Source organism: Oryx dammah, unplaced genomic scaffold (genome assembly GCF_014754425.2).
Source record: "Oryx dammah isolate SB20612 unplaced genomic scaffold, SCBI_Odam_1.1 HiC_scaffold_22, whole genome shotgun sequence".
In the NCBI taxonomy this organism is placed as follows: Eukaryota; Metazoa; Chordata; class Mammalia; order Artiodactyla; family Bovidae; genus Oryx; species Oryx dammah.
The window spans coordinates 16617093-16644890 of NW_024070206.1; the positions used below are offsets into that span (position 1 = coordinate 16617093).

Genomic DNA, 27798 nt, shown 5'->3' on the forward strand with positions numbered 1-27798 from the left:
CTTTGCAGACGACAGCTATGAATGCTGCCGGAGCTGCTCAAGGAGGATGAGGAGGAGCTAGGGAGCTGTTGTCTTTCAAACACTAAGTTTCTTTTTTGGCTTCAGGGGATGGTCTGGCTATTCTGAGGGGGTGGGGGGTGGCTTTGCACATCTTGATGTCTGTCCTCCTGGAGCAAACATCTGAGTGTGGGGAACATGGCTAAATGCCTCTTCATTCCGTAGCTGGTTGGAGCACCGGCCACTTTCTGGAGGCAGGACTTGGACCAGCAGGCAAAGAGGACTGTGAGATCGTGATGTTCTATGAAAAGAGTGGGCCAGGCTGGAGGCCTGTCCTCATGGGACCTGTGCTGCCTGCCAGTGGTGATGGTCGGGGGCAGGGGCCTTGAAGGGGCCTGAGAGTGTGGGAGAGGTTGGCCACAGATTCCACACTCTTCTCATTTCCCCCCAAGCCTATGCTAAGTACGGTGTGTGTGTGTGTGTGTGTGTGTATAGTGGGGGAGTGGGTGCAGAACACTAGATAAACCACTGGGATCAGGATTCAAATTCCAACTCTATGAGCTGCAGGACCTTAAGGAGTTTACTTAATCTTCCAGAGACTTGTTTTTCTCCCCCATAACATGGGAATTTTAATGACTCCTATAAAACACAGAGCTGTGTCAAGTTTAAATGTGAGAGGAATTGTGAACAGCACTATTCCTATAAGAAGCCCTCAGAAATGCTCTGCCACGAGTTCCCGAAACGTAGAGATAAGGCTCTGAGGCTCAGAGGGCTCAGGTGTCTTGTCTTCCCCATCAAAGCTGAGAGAGGACGTGGACTGGCTCTGCCCCCTGCCCCAGCCCTGGGGTTCTGGCACCTCCTCTCAGGCCCCAGTCTCCCTCTCTGTTACGGGTAGACCAGATCCTCTGTAGGCCCCTCCTCCCATTCCTGTCCTGAGTGGAAGGAGCATCACTGATTTCTCCAACCTGTGACCCATGATGCGCTGTGTTCCAGGAGAAGCAACCACGTGGGCTCCTGAGTCAGACTCTGCTGCTAACAGAATTTATCTCACTGGAACTTCTTGAGGCTTTGGGCCCTGACTCCTCCAGCGAGAACAGTTCAAGTGAGGCAGGGGCGAGGGCCCACAGGATGCAGAGTTGTGGCTGTGAGAGTGGCAGACGGCTGACACGTCATAACAGCCTTCCCGCTCTTCACTTTTCTGTCCTGTCCAATTTATTTTTCCTTCCCTGTCCCCCTCGTGACCTCAAATCAGTCACAGCTTTATCTTGGTTTTCTTATGAATATCTTTTTAAAAACCTTGATCCTCTCCATGCTAATAAAGTAGAATTGAGGCTTATCGTGACAAGGGTTGTGGGTTTCTCTGAAAACTGTAGTTGAGAGTCTGTCACAGGAAGAGACAGATAGTGAGAGAAGGACACACAGACAGGAAACTTGTGGAGAATGAGAGCAAACGAGAGAGAGAGAGGCGTGTCTCGATAGAAAGACAGATTGAGACAGATAGGGAGAGAAGGGAAGCAGGGAGAGTAGAGAGGAGATGACAGAGATGAGACAGGGAGGGTGGTCCATCTCCTTTTGTGTACCTGTCTAGAAAGATATGTGTGATAGAAATCACCAACCCTGCAGATGAGTTGAGTAAGACTGGCAAAGGTATTCCATGAAGGTGCTGGTGGAGTCTTCATTTTTCTTCTCACTTATTCCAAAGAAATTTCAAGGAGATTTGCTACACTGGAGGCTCCAGGATAGAAGGAGCATCATCAGCTGGTCCTGTAGCCAGGGCCAAGAGTCTTCCATCCCAGCATTTTGCCCTAAATGAACCCGAAGGCAATGATTTGGAGGAGGCTGGCTTTGCTATCCATGAAACCAACTCAAAGGTCATCTGTGATTCACCAAATACTCTACATTATGTGAATCTGTTTACATATATATATATTTTTGTCTTGTTTTCACAATCAAATTGTAAGCATCTTAAGGACAGGTATTTTTTTTATGAGCATAATGCTTTGAGGTAAGAGCCCTTAATAAAGTCTTGTTGAATCACTGAGTCTGTATCTCCTGATAGCTTTCTCTGGACCATATGAATGGGTGGATGTGGGAAGGTTGGATGGGACTCACCAAATAATCATTGGCTTTTTCTAGAGGAAAACTTTGTAGATGAATAGATACCTATAATTAGGCTGGCAAGCAAAGGAAAGATGAAGGCCCTGCCTTTGAGGAATAGGACCCTCTTCCAAAACCCAAGAGACAGAGAAAGATGGGACAGTTAGACCATGAATATAGATGAGGACCTGTTTGTCAACAGTCAATACAGGAAGACTCAGGAGGTCAGCCTCTTGAGCCTCATGAGACCTATGCAAATCAGCTTTCTATGGAGTTGATGATGCTGGGTAATGGTCTTTCTGAAAAATATTCCAGTCTTTCTTACCTTTGAGAAAAGCAGAGTATGCCAAGTCAATTTTAAGGTCGTATTATAGGTTTAGCATGGTACCCGGAAGACTGTTGTTTGTGCAAAGATGTTTGCCCCTGTGCCAGATGGCCACAGATTGCCCTGTTTTTCTAACTGATTATTCTTCTTGACTCTTCTTACTGTTCTTCTTTTTTTTTTTTTTTTTGGTGTTGTGTGTTTCTGCTTCCTTATCTTACATATACTCAAATGAGGAAGCACCAAGAAGAAGCTCTCACCACTCCTGTCAACCAGGCAACTTCTATTCCCAGGGCTTCCCAGGTGGCACAGTGGTAAAGAATCCCCCTGCCAGTGCAGGAGATGCAAGAGATGTGGGTTCGATCCCTGGGTTAAGAAGATACCCTGGAGGAGGAAATGACAACCCACTCCAGTGTTCTTGCCAGGGAAATCCTGTGGACAGAGGAGCCTGGCTGGCTACAATCCATGGAGCTGCAAAGACTTGGACACAACTGAGCACAGCACAGAGCTCAGGTAGCTTGAAATTTGCTTCCTCTGGGAAGATTGCCAAACTCCTCAACTGAGGTAAGACTCTGTTACATTCTTGACTAAAATTCCTCCCCCTCTGAACACAGGTACACACTCAGTGGTCTGTTCCCACCATCGGATTACACTTCACTGCTGTCCAGGCCAAGGCCACCACTGACTGACTCTTCAGTGTGCTAGATGCTGGTGGGTGTCCAGTGAGTTTTATTCATGCACGGGTGCATGTGAGTAGAAGGGCAGCCCAACCTCTCCTACAGAGCCGAGCACATCTTGGTGCTGGCCCTGGATATGGCGCAGAGTGACTGCAGGCTGATTTCCGGGTGAGTGGGGTGTCAGTGCTCCCAGGGTCCTCTCTGCTCCATCTCAGCCACCTGCTCCAGCATCACTGCTCATTCAAGCCCTGTGCATTCATCACGCCCACCCTTGTCTTTCATGCTGTCTCTGCTCCTCTCCTTTACCCATCTGTGCCTGAGCTCAGAGACTGCCTCCTCTGTGGGGTCTTCCCTAGTGAGCTTTACTGCACTTGAACCTGCTCCTCTCCTGATCTGTGATGCCCATTTTAGTCTGCTTTTCAAAGTGAGCTCTCAGGCTTACAATGGCATCAGGCTCTGTAGTTATAACCTCTTTTTTTTTTTTTAATACAAAATAATACTAGAGCCACGAGAGATTATAAATACCAGAGCCATGGGGGACCATAGACTCTAGAGTCACAGGAGATCACAGATACTAGAGCCATGGGGGGTCGTAGACATGTCATGTCCACTTCCTGCAATGGACAGACTAGGACATTGAGGCCCAGGGCTATGAGGCCTCCCTGAGGGGACAGAGCAGATCAGGTTAAGAAATGTCCGGCCCCTAGCTTCAAGTCCAAGGCCACTTCCAACTCCTCTTCATTCTTAGAATCTTACACACCATGTCACCCTAGCCCAGGGTTGCTTCTGCATATTACTACATACTTGGTGCCTTAAAACAATTAGAAATTAATTCTCTTATAATTCTGGATGGTAGAAGTCTAAAATCAGGACATTGTGGGGTCATGCTCCTTCTGAAGGCTCTAGGGGCACATTTCTTGCCTCCACTAGAATCTGATGGCTCCTGGCACCCTTAGCTTGTGACAGCCTGACTTCAGTCTGTATCTCTGTCTTCACATGGCCTTTATCCCTCTCTGTGATTTGCTTTTCTGTCACCTCCAGGATTTAGGATTCACCCTAGTCCAGATGATTTAGTTTCAGGATCCTCACCTTAATTACATTGACAAAGACCTTTGCTCCAAATGAGATCACATTCTGAGGTTCCCAGTGAGTACATCTTTAGGGATGGGGACACTGTTCAACCCTCTCTAGGTGAGAAAACAGCAAGAACACAGTGCACACTGTTTGTGGGCTGGTGAGCATGGCAAGGCCGGTTAACCCCCGTAGTTACCCCGCTACAGGAAGGCTCCATAGATTTAGACAGGGAGCAGAAATGCAGTCTCAGCGGCTGGTGTGAACAAGGCTTGTGAGACTCTTGGGGACAGTGACCTCAGCTAGTGTGTGAGCCAAGCGGGGAGGAACACCTCGTGGGCTTGAGGCGGGAGGCTCCCTGTGACCAGGGCTCCTGCTTCTAGATCTTCTTCTGCTGGGAGTGGGGAGAGCCAGGCCTCTCTTCCCCAAACATCTATTTTCCCAGGAAGGTGATTCTCTGTTCTCAGCCTGGCCCTCCTCACTCTAAATTCTGCGGAGAGAAACCAAGCAGAGAACAGACGGGGTGAAGGCCAGTGCCCTGTCGCACGTCCCCATTGGCTACTTGAGAAGGAAAGGAGAGGAGGCGACACTAGGCTTCACGTCCCGCCTCTTGTGAGACACGCAGGCGGGTCTGTACACACACACCGGCTCAAACAAATAAACCAAACCTGGCCAAGAATAACAGAAAAGGCAACAGATGCTCCCAATTAAAATGTCAGCGTCTCCCGAGAAGCCGAGTTCTCACGTGGTGTGGGTGCTCGGGGCCGAGGACTACTGGAAGGGACCACATATGGAAATCTGTTTGCATTATACCACGTCCCAGATGCCACGTGAGACACTGGCCTGACCTTGCAATTAACACGTTGGCTGTTTCTGGGGTGCAGTGTGTGGATGCAGGGAGAAAGCAGAAAGTTGTGAAACAGAGCGATTGTTCCCACTGAGTCCTACAGGAAGCAAGGGACCCAGAGACATCTCAGGGAATAGTACCCTGTAAGCTTTCTCACCTCCATCTCTTTCCCTTTTTGCCTCCATTTCCTTATATTCTTCAACATGGTTATAGAGGGAAAATCAGTTTATGAGAATAACAAGCAGTCTTAGTGGGAAAAGGCTGTCAGAGGGTGTGTGTAAAGGTTAGGACCCGCTTTGTGCCTTAGTGGCAAAGGTTAGGGGGACTGAGACACTGGACACCCACTGGATCATTTAAATTGCACAGCCTTCCCCACGCTGCTGTTCTCCTAAATCCTTAATAAACTTATTCTTTAAAATTGGCTTTGCTATTTACCGGTAGTAGGTCTTCATCCTCCTGTCTTCCCAGGGTAGTTTTGCTTTGTTTTGCTTTTCCCCAAAATGTTTCTAGCCCCAGCTTGGTAAGGACTAAGGGAACCAATGGAAAGAGACAAGGAAACAAAAGCACAGAGAAGCAGAAGGGAAACAAGGTTCTTTCCAAAATTTCACAGTCTCCTCAAACCAGTAGGGAGTGTGTGTTTGAAAGGGTGTCTTATTCTGATAAATGAATCTCCTTCTCCTAATTATTTTTATTATCATCACTATTATCATAAAATCCACATTTTATAGCTAAAGATCCAACTAGAGTAATGTCCACAGACAAGAAGAACAATGGAGAAATTAATGAACTGAATCCTCATTTGAGTTTCTGTAGGGAAAGATGATAATTTGTTGGTTTTAATAAGTTCCTGGATCAAGTTGCTACAGAGGCCAGTCCTGCTAAGTCCTGGTACCCACTGGGTACTGCAAGATGTGACATGCAAATATTTTTATGTGAACTCAAACACATTTTCATGTCTTAATGGTCACTATTACTAACCAGATAAGGGAAAGACCTATTGGCATAAAACAAACAAATGATTAGTTTTGACAACAGAAACTTAGAAAGGACATTAATTAGCAGCCATAGAGATGGGAAGGTCCTGGATGGGAACAATTATGCAGACAAACCCACAGTATGGCTACAATGTGCCAGGGTCCCATCCCTCACCATATGGCTGCAGTCTGGCGAATGGCTCATTGGCAATTCATTACCATATCACTTGGAACTCGGGAGCGAATGGTTTATGATTAGCCAATTCATTATGTTATCCTTGGTACCTCAAGGGGACCCTCAGGGCTTGCCTCCCCTGTTCTGTTATTTTAAGGACATATGATAGAAGGAACAGCCCTCCCTTACCCAGCTGCCTCAAAGTACTCTTTGCTGGAAAGTTTGCTGAAATCGAGATAGACTCTTTCAAAAGAAAATAAACAAGCAAAATATAAATCCCTGTAGTCATGAACTGTAGTCACAGCTGGAACCATTGGAACATTCCAGGAGATAAAAACAAAGATTTCCTCCTTCTCCTCCATCCTATTGAGGAAGCACCAGCCAGCCCTGTGAACACACCTGAGTGACAGCAAGAATGTTACAGAGAAATAAGGGCTACAGACCATTAGACAAGGAGACACGAAATGGTTGTTCTTGAAGGGGCCCTGTCACCAACTAACTCTGAGTAAGTCAGCTTGATCCTTGATCCTTAGCTTTAGAACCTGCAAAACGGACATGGCCCTTTCTGTCTTACTTCCCAATCTTCCCAGTGATATGGGAGCAACATGAGAGAAAGGGCTTTTGATGGAGAAAACTACTCTGAGTCCATGAGACATATGACCCTGCAGCAGATCAGCAGATGAGCTATCAGAGACATTGTTCAAACCATTAACACAAGTGGGCAAGGAAGAAAAGGACCTCGCCTCTCAGTAGATCTATGACTGATGGAGTCCACCCACTTCTGTACTGTAGCATTTTAACTGCTGTTGCCAAGAAAGAGTACATAGAAATTCGCATGTGGGAAAAAAGTGGAGGTGAGGCCTGAGACCCAACTCTAAAGAATGCATTTTGTAGGGAGCCTGACATAGTAGAAGGGTTACCTACTGAGTCAGAGAAACATTGAGACATTGTTAACAGAAACATTGTTATAGCGAAAAACAGTCAAAACTAGGAGGAACAGAAAAAGAGGAAGGATTCAAAGGACGCAGAATTTGAGTTAGTCACAGCAGGTGATCTGTTAAGCACTGGGCTGGGGGGATGTGGCATTGCAGAAGGGACACCCCTCAGCCAGTGCAAACCCCAGCACGGTTCCCTTGTGGGTAATGTGCATAACAGTGAAACTCGGTGGCACTTGTGCTGTGAAATCCACTGCGACTGTACCCCAATGCTATGAAACTACCTCTAAGTAAGAATCCCAGGGCCAAGACAAGGATTTCAATATCCTATAAACATACAACACTCTCAGGTGTCATAAACGCTATCATGCCCCTTCATCATAAATCTGACCTAACAGAAGCATGCTTGCCACAATCAATAGTAACTAAACAATTATGTCAATTTTGTTTCCTTCTTAGAATTCCAAAGGGCTCTGGAGAAGACTTTCCATGGCCCATGCCTCTGGTGAGAGCTGTTCAGGGAACTTCAAAATGATGCTTTCTTCTTCAGACAGAACACTCCCTGTCTGGAGACTCACTTTTTGTCTTTTTCTGGGTGTACAGAACTTGAAATGCCCTCTGACATCTTCAGTGAGCCAGTCTGCCAGAGTAGACATAGCCTGGAGTCCCTCTGTTCCTTACTCTGTCTGTAATTCTGGGCAAGTTTTCGCCTTTATGACCCTCAGGTTCTTTGTTGGTGAAATGGGGCAACAAAGCCTACCACAGGGTTGAATGGATTGGGTGAAATAATGACAGTCTGGTGTGCTGAAGTCCACGGGGTCACGTAGAGCCAGACAGGACGGAGCGACTGAACAGCTACCTTAAATGTCATCTTCCTTCCCATTTCCTTATTCTCCACCCCTTGTGTATGGAGCCCAAGTCATTTGTTTCTCCTCGCCTTGATATGAAGGCCCAGTTTCATACCTCCCAGTCCAGGAGACTGTTGAGAAATGCTACTTGCTGTGTTATTTGACTCTCACAGTGACCTGGCTTGTCCTCACCAGTTAATAGCTGATCTCACTTTTCCCACAGCACCACAGAAATCTCATCTCTTTTTGAAACCCGATAGAACCTGGTAAAAAGGCAGAGATGGACCCAGTTAAACCTGCCAGTTTGTCTGCCTCTGTCCCTGAGCCCTACCACTCTGAACCTCATTGGGCACACTGGAGCATGGACGAATGGGCTGTGAACAAGGAAGGCGCCATGATTGTAGCCAACAAGCTCGTTCTTTGTGAGCTGCAAACTTGTGCACACTTACCAGAGGGCACAAGAACGTATAAATCATGGTGAAGCTAGGATTTCAGGTAAGAATATATTTTAGAGTACCCAGAACACCAAAGAGACACTACTGTTCCTTGGGGGTGGGTTCAAATATCGGCCAAGTGGCCAAAAGGAGAGATTACTTCTATAACAGATAATCTTTTTCACACACTATATTCTTTCTCTCCATGCCTCCTTTTTAAAAATAATAAGTAGCCAATTATTATCAATTTATTTGCTGCTTCTTATAATCACATTATCCATGATTAACTCGCTGGAGTCTAATTTGATTACAGAGTTATTTCATAGGAACGATCCATCATTGGGCACGGTGGGACTCTTGTGAGCATAGCCTCATTCTGTTGGACTCTTGGAGCTCAATTAATGCACATGGAGAGGGACAAAAAAAGAGGATGAGAAACTGTGGGCGCCTCAGTCTTGCTGAGCTGTAAAGTCCCTCCACATTCATTATTTCATTTGATACTCACACTAGCTCCACAAGGTCGCTAGAAGAACTGTCATCATCTCTAGTTTACAAACTGGCAGATGGACACAGGTTAAACCCATGTTGACACCCAGCTGGTATACCTCTAAGAATATTAATCCAGGATTTCAATGGTAATTATTTTTGTAGTGTTTTGAAGTTTGTAAAATGTTTTAAAATTCTTGATCTCATTTGATCTTTGCAGCAGTTCTTTGTAGCAGAGTAGAAATAAAACATATTTTTGCAGAGGAGGCAATTTTGGTTTAGAGAGGTGAATTGATCAAGCCCTTAAGGTATGAAAATGGGGATGAGGACTCTGGGCCCCTCCTTCTGATAAAACGCTTTGCTCCATTTTAGCACTGCTGGAAGCCAAGAACTTAACAATAAACATGAGACTTAAAAGACATGGAAAAGTCACAGGACATCATAGGTGCATTTCTATAAGAGGGTATTTTCTGGGACAGAGGCTCTTAATTTATTAGGGAATCCGTGAGTTTCTCCTGAAATTTTATATATATATATGTATATATATATAACCAGATCCATATACCTCGGAGAAGGCAATGGCAACCCACTCCAGTACTCTTGCCTGGAAAATCCCATGGATGGAGGAACCTGGTAGGCTGCAGTCCATGGGGTTGCTAGGAGTCGAACACAACTGAGCGACTTCACTTTCACTTTTCACTTTTATGCACTGGAGAAGGAAATGGCAACCCACTCCAGTGTTCTTGCCTGGAGAATCCCAGGGACAGTGGTGGGCTGCCGTCTAGGGGATCGCACAGAGTCGGACACGGCTGAAGCGACTTAGCAGCGTACATATACCTATAAATCGTATTTTGCAGAGATGCTTTAAAACTTCCATCAGATAGTCTAAAGAGTGTGTGATCCCAAAACACTCAGTAAGTTAGATGATTCTTATCTCTTCTCCACCAATGGATGACTATCCATCTCAGGATCGTGGTGGTGGGGGTGCTCAGGACAGGGAAAGTGGTTTCAGAAGGAGCCAAGGAACAGTGTCACATAGGCCAAAGAAGGCAAATGTTCTAACATGTGGGGTCTAGGCAGTGGCTAAACAGTGACAAGTGCTGCTGACACCAAAGGCTTGGACAAGCTGGCAAAGCATCTGGCAGTTAGAGAAATTTCTGTGAAATTGTGGGACCAGAAAGCAGACTGGCAGATGTTAAAGAAGGTGGAGAAGAGGAAGAAAATCTGGAGAGCATGGATGTACTTCTTTAAAATCTGATTAAGGAAAATGGAGCAAGGGAATGCTAGCTTGAGGGGAAGCAGGGCCAAGGAAAGTCCTCTCTCTCTTTTTTTCCTTCCCCTTAAAAATGTGAGATGATGTGTTTGTCAAAGAGACCAGGTGAGAAAGAGAGAGCCTAATTAGGAGGAAGGAGGGCGTGAATCCTGAGCTGAGATGGATGGTTAACTTAGATTTGAGACTCTCCTGCTTCAGGAGTAGTGATGGGAGGGAGAGGTGAAGATACAGGGAAAGTGTTAGCTTCTTGTGAGTTTCTTGCCAGTTTCATCTGCAGCACCACTTATGGCACTTTCAGCAGCAGCAAACTGCCATCCAGCCGGGTGACTTCTCGTCACTCCAGGCACAAGCCTCTTGGCTCTGGGCATCTGGCAGCCTCTCTTGGCCCTTCCCAGCCTGTTCTGAGTCTCACCACCTCCCAGCTTCAGACACTGACCCTGTCTGGGGGCTTCTCCTGCTGCTCCCTGTGGCCTCTCCTTGAGCCCCCAGCTTCACTGAATTCTCTTAGGAGTGACGTCAGTAGTAAAACACAGAAATGCAGTTGAGCAATGGTTTTCTTTGTTGTTGATTTATGATTGCTAAAACTTTTAGAAAACTTGAAGTACAGATGTATCACTTTATTGTTATGAAACATTATATTTGGCAACTTCTGTATAAAGCTTTCTTTCTGGGTGTTGGACAGGAATGGACTTTCGTATTGTTTCTAAAATACAATCAGAGTCTTCTTATTATTTTATTTTTGGTTTCTTTCCCAGAGACATAACCTCTCAAGTGTATGAAAAAACATTTTCAGTGAGGTCCTAAAGCACATTTTCTTCCTACCAAAGCTCTTTGAGTATGATATCCACCTCTGATTTCCTTTTTAATAGGAGATGCTTGGAAGGCTTTCAAAGCCTGGATATAAAATGGATCCTAAGGACATCTTACTTAAGTTCCTGAGTCAGTGGGTCATTTTCTCTGGGAACAGGCCCACCTTTTAAAAAATCCTTCTTGCTCCCCAAGCCAGCTGGTGACTGCCCACTGTTCTCATGGTAGGACTTCGTCAGAGCTGGAGCTTACTTTTGAATCCCCCTTCTTCTTTGGGGACCCCTTTCACACTCTCTGTGTGTCTAAAATGCTCGTTGGTTGCATACTGTGGTTATGAGCAAGATGTAGGTTAAGTCAAAATGGATTTTGTTGGGAAGCTCAAAGGCAGGTGTCAGTGGAGAGGCCTTCTCTGAGCATCCTTTTAAAAATAATATCCCTTTCTCTCACCCATTGCTCTCTGCCCTGCTTATTGTGCATTATCATTCTACATAGGACAAAATTGTCCTCACCGGTGGCGCTAGTGGTAAAGAATGCATCTGCCAATGCAGGAGACCTAAGAGACATGGGTTCAATCCCTCCGTTGGGAAGATGCCCTGGAGGAGGAAATGGCAACCCACTCCAGTATTCTTGCCTGGAGAATCCCTGTGGACAGAGGAGACTGGTAGGCTACAGTCCACGGGGTCGTGAAGAGTTGGACATGACTGAAGCAACTTAGCATGCAGCTCATGATGGATAATTTACGTATACCTTTGTCTTTTTAGTGGAATGAGGGCTCCATGGGAACCAAGACACTTTCTGCTTTCAACCTGCTGTATCTTCACTGGCCTCACACTGTATAAGGGCTCAATACACATTTGTTAATTGTGTGAATGTATGTGGCATTCAGAACCATACTTGCTTGAATCTGGGAGGCCATGAGGTGCAGTGAGGAAAAAGCTGAACTTGGAGCCAAGAAATCCAGGCTTACCTTTTCCCTCTGTCATCAGCCACCATGCCCCTTCCTTCTACCTATGAGAGGTCACCCAGCCCCTAAAGTCCCTTACAACCCTGACAGTCTTTGGCTGTTTCAAGGGAAGAGAAGAGTGGAAGAGGATGTGAGCTGTGCTGATATTCAGTATGGTTTACATCTGACTCTCCCACTGACGTGGTGACATTTGGAACATTTAACTTTTCTGAGGGTATACTTTTGTATAGAAAAGGTAATACTTCTCTCATAAAATGTGAGCACAGAATAAATGATACAAGTGAAGAATTGGGTTCTTTCACATCTGTTGCTACGTCAGGGATGAGGTTGCCTTTGGGAATGGAAATGGCCTCGCTCATTCATCTTCCTGCTTCCACTATCTGGTTTGGAGATAGATCACCACGTTACTGCATGAAACACTGTCCATCAGGAAACTGGTATTGCCACATGGAGCCTTAGGTTTTGGCCTTTGCTCCTATTTGGAGGGTGGCCTTCAAGATCTCAATAAACTGGTCAGACTTGTGACCTGAAGCTTTCCCAGGAGTGGGAGAGTGGTGCTTAAGTCATAGGCATTGCATGTACCTTCTGCACTTTTCTTTGGGATTGCCGCATGGCGGATACTAATTGTCCTACAAGTTGAGTCCTCAATTTTGTTGACCTCTCCAGTGAATCATCATGCCTGAATGATTGGGATCCCTCAAGAGTTAGAACCACGTTATTAATGAGTGTGCCTTTCCCAGTGTGCCGTGGAGAGGACCAGAGAAGTAGAAATTGCTCACTTCAGTAAGATGGCAAGGTGCTCTCTGTCCCAGCAGAAATACATGTGGCAGAATCCCAGAGTTGCAGCCAAGACAGAACCTTGGCTTTAATCACTGTTCCTCTGACTTCTCTTCAAGGCTACAACCTCTCACCTGTTTCTACAGGTCACCAGGGAGCTGGGTGGCATTTTAAGTTCAATACTGGTTACTGGGAATCAGTCAAGTGAAATTTTTTCCCTTCATTTAATTTAAATAGAAATAAGTCTTCTACCAGAGTCTTAGAAACAGTGCTCTTAGATCTCTGTCTTTGAAATAAAAAAAAAAAAGAAATATCTTTCTTAGCCCCAAATTTCTTCCTTCTTTCACATCCTTGTGTATTTTTATCTCTCCCCTTTCCATCCTTATGTCTTCCTGCTCTCCCGTACCCAAACTTACTCAGGCCTTTGACAAATATGCATTTGAACACAGCACAAAGGGACCCATGGGATAACAGATGAAGTTGGGAGGAAAGTGGTGGCCAGATATTAAAAGACCTGGCTTTCTATTTTAGGAATTTGACTTTATCCTCAAGTCTATAGAGAAGCATTAAGAAAGGGGGTGTGGGGACTTCCCTGGTAGTTCAGTGGTCAACAATCTGCCTTCTAAAACAGGGGCTGCAGGTTCAATCCCTGGTCAGGGAACTATTAATAATATCTTGCATGCCTCAGGGCAACTAAGCCTGCGCACAGCAACCACTCAACCCGTGTGCTCTGGAGCCTGCTCCAGAACTAGAGAACCCTGCACACTGCAGCAAAGAGCCTGTGTAACTTTTCAGGAAAGACCCAGCAAAGCCAAAATAATCTCTGGCTCCATTATGTCAAGAGTGGACCTGAGAGGGTTAGCTTGGAAACAAATTAAAGCCAAAACTACAGGAGGGCAGTGGACAGACAGGAGAGATGTGAAGAGAACGGGAACAATAGGGCTTACGGACTCTGTCAGTGATGGTGGCAAGGAGAGGAAGGAGTCTGAGATGTCCCTGGGGCTTGGCCTGGTCGAATGGGTAGATGATGTTTGTGACTGAGGCAGGAGCAGGGAGCAGTGTGCGTGTGTTTGGCAGGGTTTTTAATGAGGACTGTGGACATGAGAAAGGAAAATAAACAGAGCCGAGGGTGGGAGCACGAATGCACAGTGGCACTTCTGCAACTTGGGAGTGTGTACTTTCTCCTGAAGAGTTCAACTGCCCGATGGAGAAGTAGAGTTTTAGTTAAAAGTAGTCACCCAGCTCTCTTTCTGGTTCCTGGGTGCCCCTTCTGATAGCACCAGTCTAGGGAAAGAAGCATATGGCATAAACAAGGTATACTTCTTTCTGCTTTGTCAGGACTTGACTTCAAACATGTGAATCCACAGAACATAGGTCTGAGCTCCTTGTCTTTCCTCTCTGCAGACATAGTTTGGTGGGAACAGGCTTTCCATTCAGATGATAAAGACTATGAATTGATGTTTCCATTAGTGTCTTATCCAGTGGCCTTATTGGCCTAGGTCAGCATCAAAGATCATGCAAGGAAGGTTTCTGTTCACTAAGCTCAGTTATTCTGTCAAAAACCTTCATCAAATGCCTAACATGTGCAGGAAAAAAGTAGAAATGAGGCACAGAGAACAGTGAAGTTAAGGAGATACACCCAGAAGCTATAACCAAAACAATAGAAGAAAGCAATTCAAATAAGAGAATTTTGACCTAGTAGTTGGCAGACTAACTTCTTATTTGAGCTCTGTGGTGCATGTAGAATAGTGGGTCCAAGCTCAGTCCCTGGAGTCAGAATGCCTGGTTCACAAATCTTGGCTTTGTCCTCAACTAGCTGAGTAACTAGGATTATCACAGGGCTTAATAATCTACTTAAGTACTCAGACCAGTGCCCGATAAAGGGTGAAAGTTAGTGAATGTTGCAGTTCTTATTGTTGTTCTTATGAGCTGGGACAATTCAATTCTGTCTTTAGCAACAATGTCTTCATTCATAGAATGAGGGCAAGATATTCTCCTTTCAGAGCCTGTTCTGAAAAGACTTAGAGCTCCTCCATCCTACTCTATCATTTTATTCATTTTATCCATCATTACCTTGGGATTCCTATCAGTTTTCGCTTGAAGGATCCTGAAAAAAAAGTTGTGCATCACTGGGCCAGATGGTCTAAGGGTCATCCTTAATAAAAGTATTTGATTCTCTGAGTGAAAGATATGCCATTGACGGAAGACCGTGGGGTCTCAGAGGAGGTCTCAGACGAGGATGCCTAAGTAAGCCAGGTAGGGCTCCTTGGAAGGAGTGAGTTGGAAAGTTAAAATATGGTTGGAAACTGCTAGGAAAGCAATTTCTAGAACTGGAAGAGAAGGTACAATTCCTGAAGACCAGGAAGTGTGAAGCATAAATGCAGAGCCAAAACTATGGTGAGAAGAAGGTTAACAGCTCAATTCAGACCTATTCTGGAGGATGGAGAAGCGAAAGGTGAATGAGTAAATGGGAGACAAAGGCTTCAGGTATAATTGACCCAAATAGAAGTTTGACCAAAGTGTGAAGCAATGACGGCAAAGATGATTGGCACCACTCAGGAAACAATTCTTTAGTCCATGCTCTTTCTTGCATGAACAGGAAAGCAATGTCCAGAGTAGGCAAACTTTTGTCCATGGGCATACAGTGAGTTGCTGCTGGCTGTTGACTAATGGGCCATCCCTTTCTTCCTCAGCAATACTTCCTTAGCAAAACTTTTAGCTGGGCACACTGCTGACTGGATTAAAGGAAATGTTTTCTAGCCTCCTTTGGGGTTAGACATGGGAGGCATGCCTAAAGTTAGGCAATACGTATTGCCTAGGCAATATAATGTCCTTGAAAGTTAAGGATTTTCAAGAAAGAATTTTTAGAGGGATACAGACATACACTAGGAACCATTTTGGCTTTCCCATCCCCACTTCTTTCTGCTCCCCACCGGGATGGCTTTTGGCTGTAGGATCATCTCAGATCATGAAGGGGCCTTGGAGTTGGAACTCACGTAACCAGGGGTGGCAGAGCAGAAAGGTGGAAAGAACTTGTGTCCTGGGGATATCACATAGCCATCATATTAGCTCCGGACTGCCTACCTCTGAATTCTTTTAAGTTGGGAGAAATACTCTCCTATTGTATTTAAACCATTATCATTCCTGGGCCAGAATCCTAGCTGTGGAATGCAGTTCTAGACACCTTGGCAGAGCTGGGCTGGTGGGGGCCCTGTGTGCTTTGTATGTCTTGTTTGGCAGCTCTTCCTGCATGACCCTATGCTGCCGTGTATGAAACTGTCTAGGTGTGTGTGCATGAGCAGAAACCCAGAGCCAAAATCATTTTCAAAGCTGTCAGCTCTCTTTCCTGCAGACTCACCCTCCCCACGGCCTTTTCATTTCCACCAGAGGAAAGAGAAGCTGCTGCTGAATAACTCTCTTTCTTGAATTGTTTACTACATCAAACCCTCAATATCCACAGCACAGAATATTATAATGTTAACATCTCGGCAGAATTAGTTTTTTTATTAAGAAATAAAACATCATAGGTTGAGTTGAACCCTCTTTGCACTCTCCTTAAGCTAATTTTTCTCCCCTTTCCTCTGAGAAACCGGCCTTCTGAACTTGTATGGCTCTTCCTGTTTTTATGCTTTTGCTTCACATATGTTTAAATCTGTAAATCACAGACAATATTGCTTTGTATGTTTTAAACATGGGTGTAAATGGTATGTTAAAAAGATTTGATTCTTTTCACTCAACTTGGGTTTCTCAAAAGCATCCTCCTTGATAACATGTGTCTAAACCGTGAGGCGCCGGCTATGCAGTGTCTGCTCCTTCTCCATTGTCCTGTCAATGAGCATTTACATTGCTTTAAGATTTTTAATATTGAAAACAATGCAATAAGAAACATCCTTTTAAATGTCATATTATACATAGTTTTTCTAGGTCATATACCAAGATGTAAAATTAGTTGTCATAGAAACACATATCTTCATTTTAGCAAGGTAGTTCCAAGTCACTCTCTCAAGGAATTTAAGCAATTCATATTCCCTCCAAAACGACCCTGTTCATTTCTTATGAAAACTTGGCGTTGCTGAACTATTTAATTTTGGACAATTGGATAAGTGTGAAATGATATTTCACTGCTTTAGTTGCAATTTTCCTGATTATTAATGAAGTAGAGCACCTTTTAATATTTTATAGGCCATTTTGATTTCCATCTTTGTGAACTATTTTTATATTTTGTCTGTCTTTCTATTGGCTGTTTTTTTTACTTATTGTACTGTTTTCCTAACATATTTTAGATATTAATCCTTTGTTGGTCAAATACATTGCAAATTCCTCCTCCAAGGCTCTCTTGTTTGTCTTTAGGCTTTGCTTACAGTGTCTTTGATCATACAGAGTTTTTAAATTTTTAATGTAATCCAATTTATTTACCTTTCCCTTTTGTGCTTTCTTTGAATCTTAAGAATTCTTTTCCTGATATGATATAAAAATATCTTCCTGAATTTTCTTCTAATAGTTTAATTTTTTTTTTTAACTTTTAGCCTCAAGTCCATCTGGGGCTTATCTGCAATATTTTGTGTTATTTTGTAAATGTCATAGAGCTCCAATGACAATTTTCCAAAAGGATGAGCCATTTGTAGTGACAATGTATATCAGGCAGTCCATTCTTTGCCTACTTATTTGTAACTGTCCCATCATGCACCAAATTCCCCCAAATGCATGGATATCTTTCTGGACTTTCTAGTTCATTCCATCAGTCTCTATCTCTACACTTCCACCACACTATTTTATCACGTGTTTTGATGTCTGTGAGGTAAGCTTTTCTTTTTTGTAAACTTTCTCAAAATTCTTTTGGCTCTGCTTGGCCTTTTTTGGCTTTCATATGATGTACATTTTCCCCCTAGTTTTATTGAGATATAATTGTTATACATCATTACATATGTTTAAGGTGTACAACATGGTGGTTTGGCTTAATACGTCATGAGATGTGGATGATTTTGATTGACCTTGTAATGAAATGCTTCCTTCCTACCTCTGGCAGCAGGTACATTTCTCTTCCTCATCTCCATTCTAAAGTTCTGGATTCCAACACCGGTCCTGTCACCAGGTGGCCATCTGTTCTTGGGTGAGTCATCTACCCTCTCTGGATTTTAGTCTCTTATCTTTCAGATCTGCTCTGCCTACCTCATGGGGATGCTGAGCTGATCAAAGGAGATAAGGGTGTGAGAATGCTTTGAACAGGTAAAATCACTGAGGCAAAGTGAAAAAGAGTTAAAAAAAAATCATCTCAGGACTGACCCAAGCAAAATGAAAGTCAGATGGTTTTACCATCAGCTTCCTGCTTTCTTTATCTTCTCTGACTCTTCTTTCTCCCACTTTCATGGCTGTGAACAGAGAGGTCTTCTTTTTAGGGGTGGACATCATGATGATGGATCAGAGGCAACTCAGATTCATAAAGCTTGGGTCCAAAGGTGAGACTTAAGGCAAGTCCCTCAAACTCTTTGAATCCAATTTATTCATCTTTACAAAAGGCATTCTAATTCCCTCTGCTAGCTAGTTTTGTGAAATTCAAAAGAAATAATGTAGATGAAAGCAACTGGTAAAATGAAGTGAAGATTAGAAGAGTCAGAAGGGGTTATCATTAGTGTTCCTGCTGATATTAACATGTGACATATGACTTACAGTGATGTTTACTGTGTTGAAGTGCTTTGCTCCTACCACTTGGATCAAGGCAGGCAGGAAATTCAAACCCACTTTGCCTTTAAGTATGGTTGACCCAATACAGTACCTACATAGTCTTCTAGAAGATGCAGGAAGTCTTTTTCTTTCTTTCTTTTTTTACTTTAGTTTACTTTACAATACTGTATTGGTTTTGCCATACATCAACATGAATCCACCACGGGTGTACATGTGTTCCCAATCCTGAACCCCCCTCCCCCCTCCCTCCCCATACCATCCCTCTGGGTCATCCCAGTGCACCAACCCCAAGCATCCTGTATCCTGCATTGAACCTAGACTGGTGATTCATTTCTTATATGATATTATACATGTTTCAATGCCATTCCTTCCAAATCATCCCACCCTCTCCCTCTCCCACAGTCTAAAAGACTGTTCTATACATCTGTGTCTCTTTTGCTGTTTTGCATATAGGGTTATCGTTACCATCTTTCTAAATTCCATATATATGTGTTAGTATACTGTATTGGTGTTTTTCTTTCTGGCTTACTTCACTCTGTATAATCGGCTCCAGTTTCATCCACATCATTAGAACTAATTCAACTGTATTCTTTTTAATGGCTGAGTAATACTCCATTGTGTATATGTACCACAGCTTTCTTATCCATTCATCTGCTGATGGACATCTAGGTTGCTTCCATGTCCTGGCTATTATAAACAGTGCTGCGATGAACATTGGGGTACATGTGTCTCTTTCAATTCTGGTTTCCTTGGTGTGTATGCCCAGCAGTGGGATTGCTGGGTCATAAGGCAGTTCTATTTCCAGTTTTTTAAGGAATCTCCACACTGTTCTCCATAGCGGCTGTACTAGTTTGCATTCCCACCAACAGTGTAAGAGGGTTCCCTTTTCTCCACACCCTCTCCAGCATTTATTGCTTGTAGACTTTTGGATCGCAGCCATTCTGACTGGTGTGAAATAGTACGTCATTGTGGTTTTTTTCTTAAGTAGCATTCTCTTTAGATTTTGCAGCCTGGCTGCATGGAGAAGCACACATGGTTGGGAGTGCACGATGTATGTACAACCAGGCAGAGCTGCCCTGAGGCAGGTGCTGGGCTCAGTACTGATTTGAGAAAGTGAGAGCCTCCTGGGTTCAAGGGTGGGAACACACTAGCCTTCCTGCCCTTTTCACAGATACTACTCCATCAAGTGAACATTAAGATCAGTCTTGATGTTTTGTGAAAGGACTTCTCTTGGAGTGAGCATACGGCAGTGCCCCAGCATCTTTCTAACCCTTGCTACTCAGATGACTGGAGCATCTTTTGCTCCACTGCCAAAATCAGACTTGAGCTTGGGCCAAGTGACATTCATGGGCCAGATGACATGAAGCTACAACTCACCTGCTTAATCTAATGTAGCATGCCCTTTTCCTCGGTAATTGGATTCTTGCCCTTTTCTCAGTTCTTTTGGAGCAAAATTACTTACTGATTCTTAAGCCATTTCCGTGGCTGATGCTGGACTCTACTGGTTTCACCACCAGTCCCTGCCAGAAGTCAACAGAATCCTTCTAAGCCTACATCAGCATGACCACCCTTGCCATTAGTGGCTGACAACGTCCACATTTCCCTGGTGAGTTGGGCAGAGTCTTGGCTTTTTGACCTGGGTTTTTCACCTAGTTTCCAAAGCTCATGATCTGCCTATCCTTTCTTCCACAGTTCCTGATCGAATCTTATTCTTCCATCCATCTGTAACTCCTGCCTTTTCTGACTCCCATGTTCGTGCAATGTCAAGGTTTAGGCTATCCTTGCAGACTCTATATTGTTTAGCTTTAAACTGTAGATGAAGTACATGACTCTTTTTTTTCTGATTTGTAAGTTCTGAGTCTAGGACCACTTTGTGAAATCTGTCAAATAGACCACAGCTGAGTTGATTATTTTTTTTTTAAATGTGGGCATAAAATTTAGGAATAGGTGTTCTATTACAAGCTATGAAAGTATGCTTAGATTCTCCTTCATGAATGAAGGACAAATTTCACTAGCTACTGGGAGTTTCTCTGTCCAAAGAGATCTGACTTGCTCAAGGTCACAACCCCTCGTTGGGGAAGCTCATATCCTGTGACTACTTGATGTAATCACAGCTATCAGAAAGAAGAGATTTTAAAGGCATGGCCCCTTACAACAACTCTGAAAGGTCCTCTCAATTTTAGGGATCCCCATGAGATCAGTTGAGGCTTTGTGACAAGCCCGCAGCCCCTCCCTCTGCCCATTTCGGCTTCCTTCTTTTCCCCTGCAGGGGCCAATCCTGTGAACACTCTTACTTCTTACACACAAGTCTCCATCTCGAGTTTGATTCCTGGAGATCCTGCAGTAGGTGTCCACAGTTATTTTCTTGCTGAGTCACCCAGTTCATTGACTCACCATCTTCTTTCTCTGTAAACTCACCCTCTCTATGGTAGGAAATATAATGCCCATCCCCAACCCGGAGATGTCCATCCTCACTGCTGAGAACCTGCGAATGAGTTACCTTCTATATTTAAAAAGACTTTGCAAATGTGATTAAGATCACTGACCTTGAGATAGGTAGGTTATCCTAGATGATTCAAGTGGACCCAGTCTTATCACATGAGACCTTAAAGTAGAGAAACCTTTCCTGACTATGGTCAAGGTGTGACAACAAAAAAGAAAGATCAGAGAGTTGGAACACTGTTGGCTTTGAAGACGGAGGATGAGTCCGCAATCTGAGGAATGCAAGTAGCTTCTAGAGGCTGGAAAGGGAAAGGGAGTAAGCCCTCCCCAGAATGCCCAGGAGAGAAGGCAGCACCACTGACACTTGTTTTAATCCAGTGAAATCCGGGTAAGACCTCTGACCTACAAAACTGCAAGATAACAGATCTGTGTTGCTTAAGTCACTAAATGTGTATACTGTGTTACAAGAAGAGGAAACTAATATATCCTTCAGGGTCATGTTAATACTTGCTCACTTGTGTGCCCTTGATGTGTACTTCATCTGTGTGAGCCTTAGTTCTCTCTATAAAATGCTTAATTTGGGCCATATGCTTGCAAACCTCCTTCCATCTTGACATCTTATGGCCCTAAAGGCTAGATTCCCTACTTTGCAGCGTTTTTCTTTTCCTTCTAATGAGGCATTGTTTGTTTATTTTTTGGATGATTATACCAAGGCAAACTTATCTGAGATGCTGCAAGAAGCAACAGAAAAGCTATGCACCTGGGTCAGGACTGAGATTTCTTTCTCTTTGTCTGTCTGGTTATTCTGGTCTGTCTTTATACTGACTTCTAAATTTCTTCTTCCCATGACTCCTCATAAAGAGGAAAAAGGTATCTCAGCTGGTGAACAATTTATGAACCAAACTCTTGTGACCAGTAAATTCTGTCATTTTTCTCTCCACTAGCTTGCTCCTTGGAAGAAAAGCTATGATAAACCTAGACAGTGTTTTAAAAAGCAGTGACATCACTTTGCTGACAAAGGTCCATATAGTCAAAGCTATGGTTTTTCCAGTGGTCATGTATGGATATCAGAGAGGGACCATAAAGAAGGCTGAGCACTGAAGAATTAATGCTTTCAAACTGTGGCATTGGAGAAGACACATGGACAGCAAGAAGATCAAACCAGTCACTCCTAAAGGAAATCAACTCCGAATATTCATTGGAAGGACCAATGCTAAAGTTGAAGTTCCAATAATTTGGTCACTTGATGCAAAGAGCCAACTCACTGGAAAAGACCCTGATGCTGGGAAAGATCGAGGGCAGGAGGAGAAGGGGATGACATAGGATGAGATGGTTGGATGGCATCATCGACTCAATAGACATGAGTCTGAGCAAATTCTAGGAGATAAGTGTAGGATAGGGAAGCCTGGTGTGCTGCAGTCTATAGAGTTGCAAAGAATCAGACACGACTGAGTGACTGAACAACAACAAAGTAAACCTGTAGGTATAATTTTTTTTTAAATTGTTGTGCTGAAAATTGTTCTTTAAAGATAGGTACCAAGATTACATGTACAGTCAAAGGTAGCAGTATTGTAGCTGTGGTGAATGTTAACTCAGCCTTTAGGAAAATCTATCCATGTTTTAGAGTTAAAAAAAATGTCCTTAGCCTGATTGTTTGTTAGGAGTAAGTATAACAAAATGCCTCTGTAATTAAAACACTTACAAGCCCACTAGACATAGCTGTTGTGAAGGGGGGAAAATAGACTCTGAAATGAGATAAAAATAGAGCTTCATTTGGCCCTTTCACCCTCCTAGTGAGAAACCAATACAGTTGCCACTTCATTAACTGTTCTGTGTTAAGAAAAGCTGAGCTGACCACAAAATAGTAATGGCAATAGCACAGTGATAATGATGACTCTTGGAAGCATTTATCTAGCACATTGTTTTTTTCAAAGCACTTCCTATTTAGATGTTTGAACCCCAACTTCTCAGTATTTTCCTAAGAAAGTGGGGGAGTTGGAGAAAGTGGTCATCATCTACTTGATTGGACAGATGAGGTACCCTTGTCCTACAGAGTCTAAGTGACCCTCCTGTTGTTACAGTCAAAGCTGGCTTGGGCCTAGGGACACTGTCTACATGGAGATCCAAGTCTACTATAGCTCACTCTTCCAGGCGGTTGGGTCACCCAAAGCAAGGTCAAACTCTGTCTCCAAAGACCTTATACTGCAAACCTAAGGACACCAGAAACCGTTCTTTCTTTTCTTTCAGTAGAAAGAATAAATTTACTAAAATTTACAGTTAGCTGGGAAAAGGTCAAAGAGTTGAACAGATGAAAACGGAAACCATAAGAAACCTAGAAATGGATTCCAGTCTGTCACCTGCCTCACTGGGGTTGGTGATGGTGGCCAGTCATGTGCTCAGAGTGGAGGCAAAGTGCCCTCTCTGCCTCATTCCTGGCTCTACTCAGGTGGCTTAGAGCAATGGCCAGGAGACTTGCACACCATGGCCTCTATAAAACAATATCATCGACTCCATTGCTACTTGCTCCTACCCCCATCCCCCAGCCCAGGTGCAATTAGACTGGCTAAAGACAATGGCACCCCACGTCAGTGTTCTTGCCTGGAGAATCCCAGGGACAAGGGAGCCTGGTGGGCTGCCGTCTCTGGGGTCACGCAGAGTCGGACACGACTGAAGCGACTTAGCAGCAGCAGCAGCAAACTTGAAGGAGACAAGACGGCCTGAGACCAGTGGCACAAAAGGGAAAAACCCCCAAACGCATCCCCAGTTCTTTTGAACAATGAGGGGTGGGACTAGGTCTCCTCAATGATTCCATTCTTTCAACAAGATCTCATGTTACATTTGGTATCAGTTCAGTTCAGTCGCTCAGTCGTGTCCGACTTTTTGTGACCCCATGAATCGCAGCACGCCAGGCCTCCCTGTCCATCACCATCTCCCAGAGTTCACTCAGACTCACATCCATCGAGTCGGTGATGCCATCCAGCCATCTCATCCTCTGTCGTCCCCTTCTCCTCCTGCCCCCAATCCCTCCCAGCATCAGAGTCTTCCAATGAGTCAACACTTTGCATGAGGTGGCCAAAGTACTGGAGTTTCAGCTTTAGCATCATTTCTTCCAAAGAACACCCAGGGCTGATCTCCTTTAAAATGGACTGGTTGGATCTCCTTGCAGTCCAAGGGACTCTCAAGAGTCTTCTCCAACACCACAGCAATGCCAAAGAATGCTCAAACTACTGCACAATTGCACTCATCTCACACGCTAGTAAAGTAATGCTCAAAATTCTCCAAGCCAGGCTTCAGCAATACATGAACCGTGAACTTCCTGATGTTCAAACTGGTTTTAGAAAAGGCAGAGGAACCAGAGATCAAATTGTCAACATCTGCTGGATCATCGAAAAAGCAAGAGAGTTCTAGAAAAACATCTATTTCTGCTTTATTGACTATGCCAAAGCCTTTGACTGTGTGGATCACAAGAAACTGTGGAAAATTCTGAAAGAGATGGGAATACCAGACCACTTGACCTGCCTCTTGAGAAACTTATATGCAGGTCAGGAAGCAACAGTTAGAACTGGACATGGAACAACAGACTGGTTCCAAATAGGAAAAAGAGTACGTCAAGGCTGTATATTGTCACCCTGCTTATTTAACTTATATGCAGAGTACATCATGAGAAATGCTGGGCTGGAAAAAGCACAAGCTGGAACCAAGATTGCCGGGAGAAATATCAATAACCTCAGATAGGCAGATGACACATCCTTATGGCAGAAAGTGAAGAACTAAAAAGCCTCTTGATGAAAGTGAAAGAGGAGAGTGAAAAAGTTGGCCTAAAGCTCAACATTCAGAAAACTAAAATCATGGCATCCAGTCCCATCACTTCATGGGAAATAGATGGGGAAAGAGTGGAAACAGCGTCAGACTTTATTTTTGGGTGCTCCAAAATCACTGCAGATGGTGAGTGCAGCCATGAAATTAAAAGACGCTTACTCCTTGGAAGGAAAGTTATGACCAACCTAGATATCATATTCAAAAGCAGAGACATTACATTTGGTATAGTAGTATAATTTGATCTAAAAGATCTGGGTTCAAGAGCCAAGTGGTGTCTCTGACTGGGCTGTAATATGATCTTGGTTATTATGAGTTAGCCTCCATGAGGCTCAGTTCTCATGCCCATGAAATGGATGGTAATATTAAGTCTCCTTTCCTATAACTCTTATCAGTTTGTCATGGGAGAGAAATGTTAGGACTTTACTGTTGGCTGTGGTGCTCTCATTGCAAGTGTAGCCTGATAGTAACGACAGTGTCACAAGAGTTGGCACTGTGGTAGTGCTAGGAAGGCTCTTCTGAGATTATTCATCATGTGGGGATATTAGTTGGAGAAGTCACTGGTGCAGAGAAAATGTGTACTCTGACCTTTCTTGAATTGATTCCTTGGGGCTTTACAACAATCCTAAGAGGTAGATACTGTTATTGTCACTTTATATAACAAGAAACGAAGTCAAGAGACTAAGAGGGAGATAGCTGTGGTTTTAAATCTGTTATCTTGAGCCTGAGGTGGCTTCTGCAGTCTCCCACATTGGCAGGCACACCGAACACTTCCAGTGCACAGCAGCCTTGACCCCTTAGACCTTGTGCAGTGGCTTGTTGCCTTCATCATGAGAAAGAAGTATGGTTGGTATGAGAAGTTCCTTCATAGAAGGCAGAATGATCCACTATTCAAAGAGTCATTGATATGTCAGCTAATCCCTGCCCTATGATAGATGCATGTGTGTTTACTAAGAACTTCGTCAGCAAGAACTTGCAAGCACTGTTTTTCCTGACAGCGCCCATGTTGTTCTCCCACCACAGGGTGAAGTTTCGGGGAGGTGACTATCACCCAGGGACTACCCAAGGCCTCTTTCATCAAGGTAGTGCCCATGTGGCTAGGTCTCACCAATGGGATGTGATATGTGTCCAGGTGGGTAGGAAGTGAGTGTGCCATTCTTACTTTCTTCTTCCTTGTCAACAAGGTAGATCCAGCATAAACCTCAGAGACCCTAGATGACAGCGAAGCCACAAGATAGGGGGCATCTGGGTTTCTGAATCACTGCTTTGACAAACCCTCATTTGGGCCTTATGTGAGAGACATCTATTACGTTAAAGCACCAAGACTCGAGTGTTATCCATAATATTAGCCATTGTACTATATATATCCTAGTGAAAAGAGGTCCACCAGTACCTCAGACCTGGTCCCAATCCTCTGCCATCTTGGTAACCATTGACTTCCTTCCCTGTGGATACCATATCAGCCATCTTATATACAGTTGCAGAGCATCTGATCTGCTTGTCAAGGAACCAATAAGTCTATAGCATCAGTAAGTGACCCTAAGATAACATTTGCATTGCTGAAACATCATTCCAACACTGAACCGATGGCATCCCAACTCCAGCCCTCCTGATGACATGAGAGAGGAAAACGAATGAAGTGTGAGGACTATTAATGACATCTTCTCACCCATCCCCCCTCCCTTTTTCAGACTTGCAAATATGTTCAGCAGTGTCAGATCTGTTCATCTATTTTTGACATGTAAGTAGAATCTATTCCTCTGGAATTTTGCAGAGAGGAGGACGGCCTCATGATCATACTAACTTGTATCTAGAAGCCACCAGAATTGAGCTGCTAAGACACTGGCTCAGAGGGAGATCTTCACGGGACCCAGATCCCTTGGGTCAGTCACAGTTCTCATTGGCCCTTAATAACCTCAGAGGTGAAAAATAATTTTAGTTTTTCATGGGAGCATTATGGGTGGTAACAGTTGTTTTAGAAGACATAGATGCACCAACATATTCTAGAACACACAGTTACCTTGGTCACAGTGAGCTCAGTGGGTTCTGTAGAGAATCTTGTGAACTTCTATTTAGTTGACTTCAAGCAGCATGCAAGAAACAGGCCTGTAAAGATAGACAGCGGAGGTCAGAAACAAGAGTCTAGAGAATTCAAATTACTTTGCTTTTTAATTTACTACATTTGCTTTTTAAAATATTTGTAAGCAATACGTGTTCATTTTAGGACAAAAAATAGGTAATACACATTAGAAAAAAAGATATAAAACTCATCTGTGATCCCACTGTTCAGATATAACTGCTATTAACCCGTAGAGCTCCTATAGGTAGTTTCATGGATATTTATACATATATGGATATATATTTATCTGTTATCATAATACTTTAGTTATAAAGTGAGGTCGTACTGTACATACTTTTTGTTCATTGACTAAGATATGATGAGCATCTTTTGCCAATAATTAAACTTCAACTCTGTGGTAGACAGCTCCTAAGAGGGTTCCCAATGATCCCTGCCCTCTGCACTCTCACTGATGTGTGATCCACTCCCCTGGAGTGTGGGTTAGACTTCTGCCTGACTTCTAACCATGAGTGATGGGATGTCAGTTCCTGGACAAGGTTACAAAAGCTGGCTGCTGTCCTGCACATTTCCTCCTGCTCGCTGACTTGTTTACTGTGAGGAAAGCATCTGTGATGCTGTGAACCACCCCGCAGAAAGGATGACAGTGGAACTAGGGTGAGGAACTGGGGGTGACCTTCAGTCCACATTCCCAGGGAAACTGGTTCCTGCCGACACCCACTAGAGTGAGCCTCCAAGTGGATCCTCTCCAGATGAAGCCTTGAGGTTATTCAAACACTTTGACCGTAGTCTTAGGAGAGGCCCTGAGTCAGAGGGCCCAGTTCAGCTGTATTCACAGACTCCTGACCCACAACTGTGAGATAATATGTTTGCTGTTTAAAGTTGTTAAGTGTTGGGGTAATACAACCATAGATAACTAATACAAACTACATAGCTTTTAGTGGTTGTTTAGTATTCTAGTGTAAAGTTTACTTAATCTTTATTGCAGCACATTTGGTTATTTTATTTTATTTATTTTGCTATTATAAATGAATCTGCAATGAGTGTCATTGGAGCTAAATTTTGATATATACCATTCTTCCCTGAGGATAAGTTCC

At 43.8% G+C, this 27798-nt stretch overlaps 1 protein-coding gene across 5 annotated transcripts in view; it reads right to left on the reverse strand.

Moving 5' to 3' along the window:
- SLC14A2 (solute carrier family 14 member 2) overlaps window positions 1-27798 on the reverse strand; it is a 506126-nt gene that overhangs the window by 191030 nt on the left and 287298 nt on the right. For all 5 annotated transcript variants that reach the window (XM_040264572.1, XM_040264569.1, XM_040264570.1 and 2 more), the window contains one exon: window positions 26645-26730. The gene's annotated coding sequence lies outside the window, so the exon portion shown is untranslated. The remainder of the gene's footprint in view (window positions 1-26644; window positions 26731-27798) is intronic.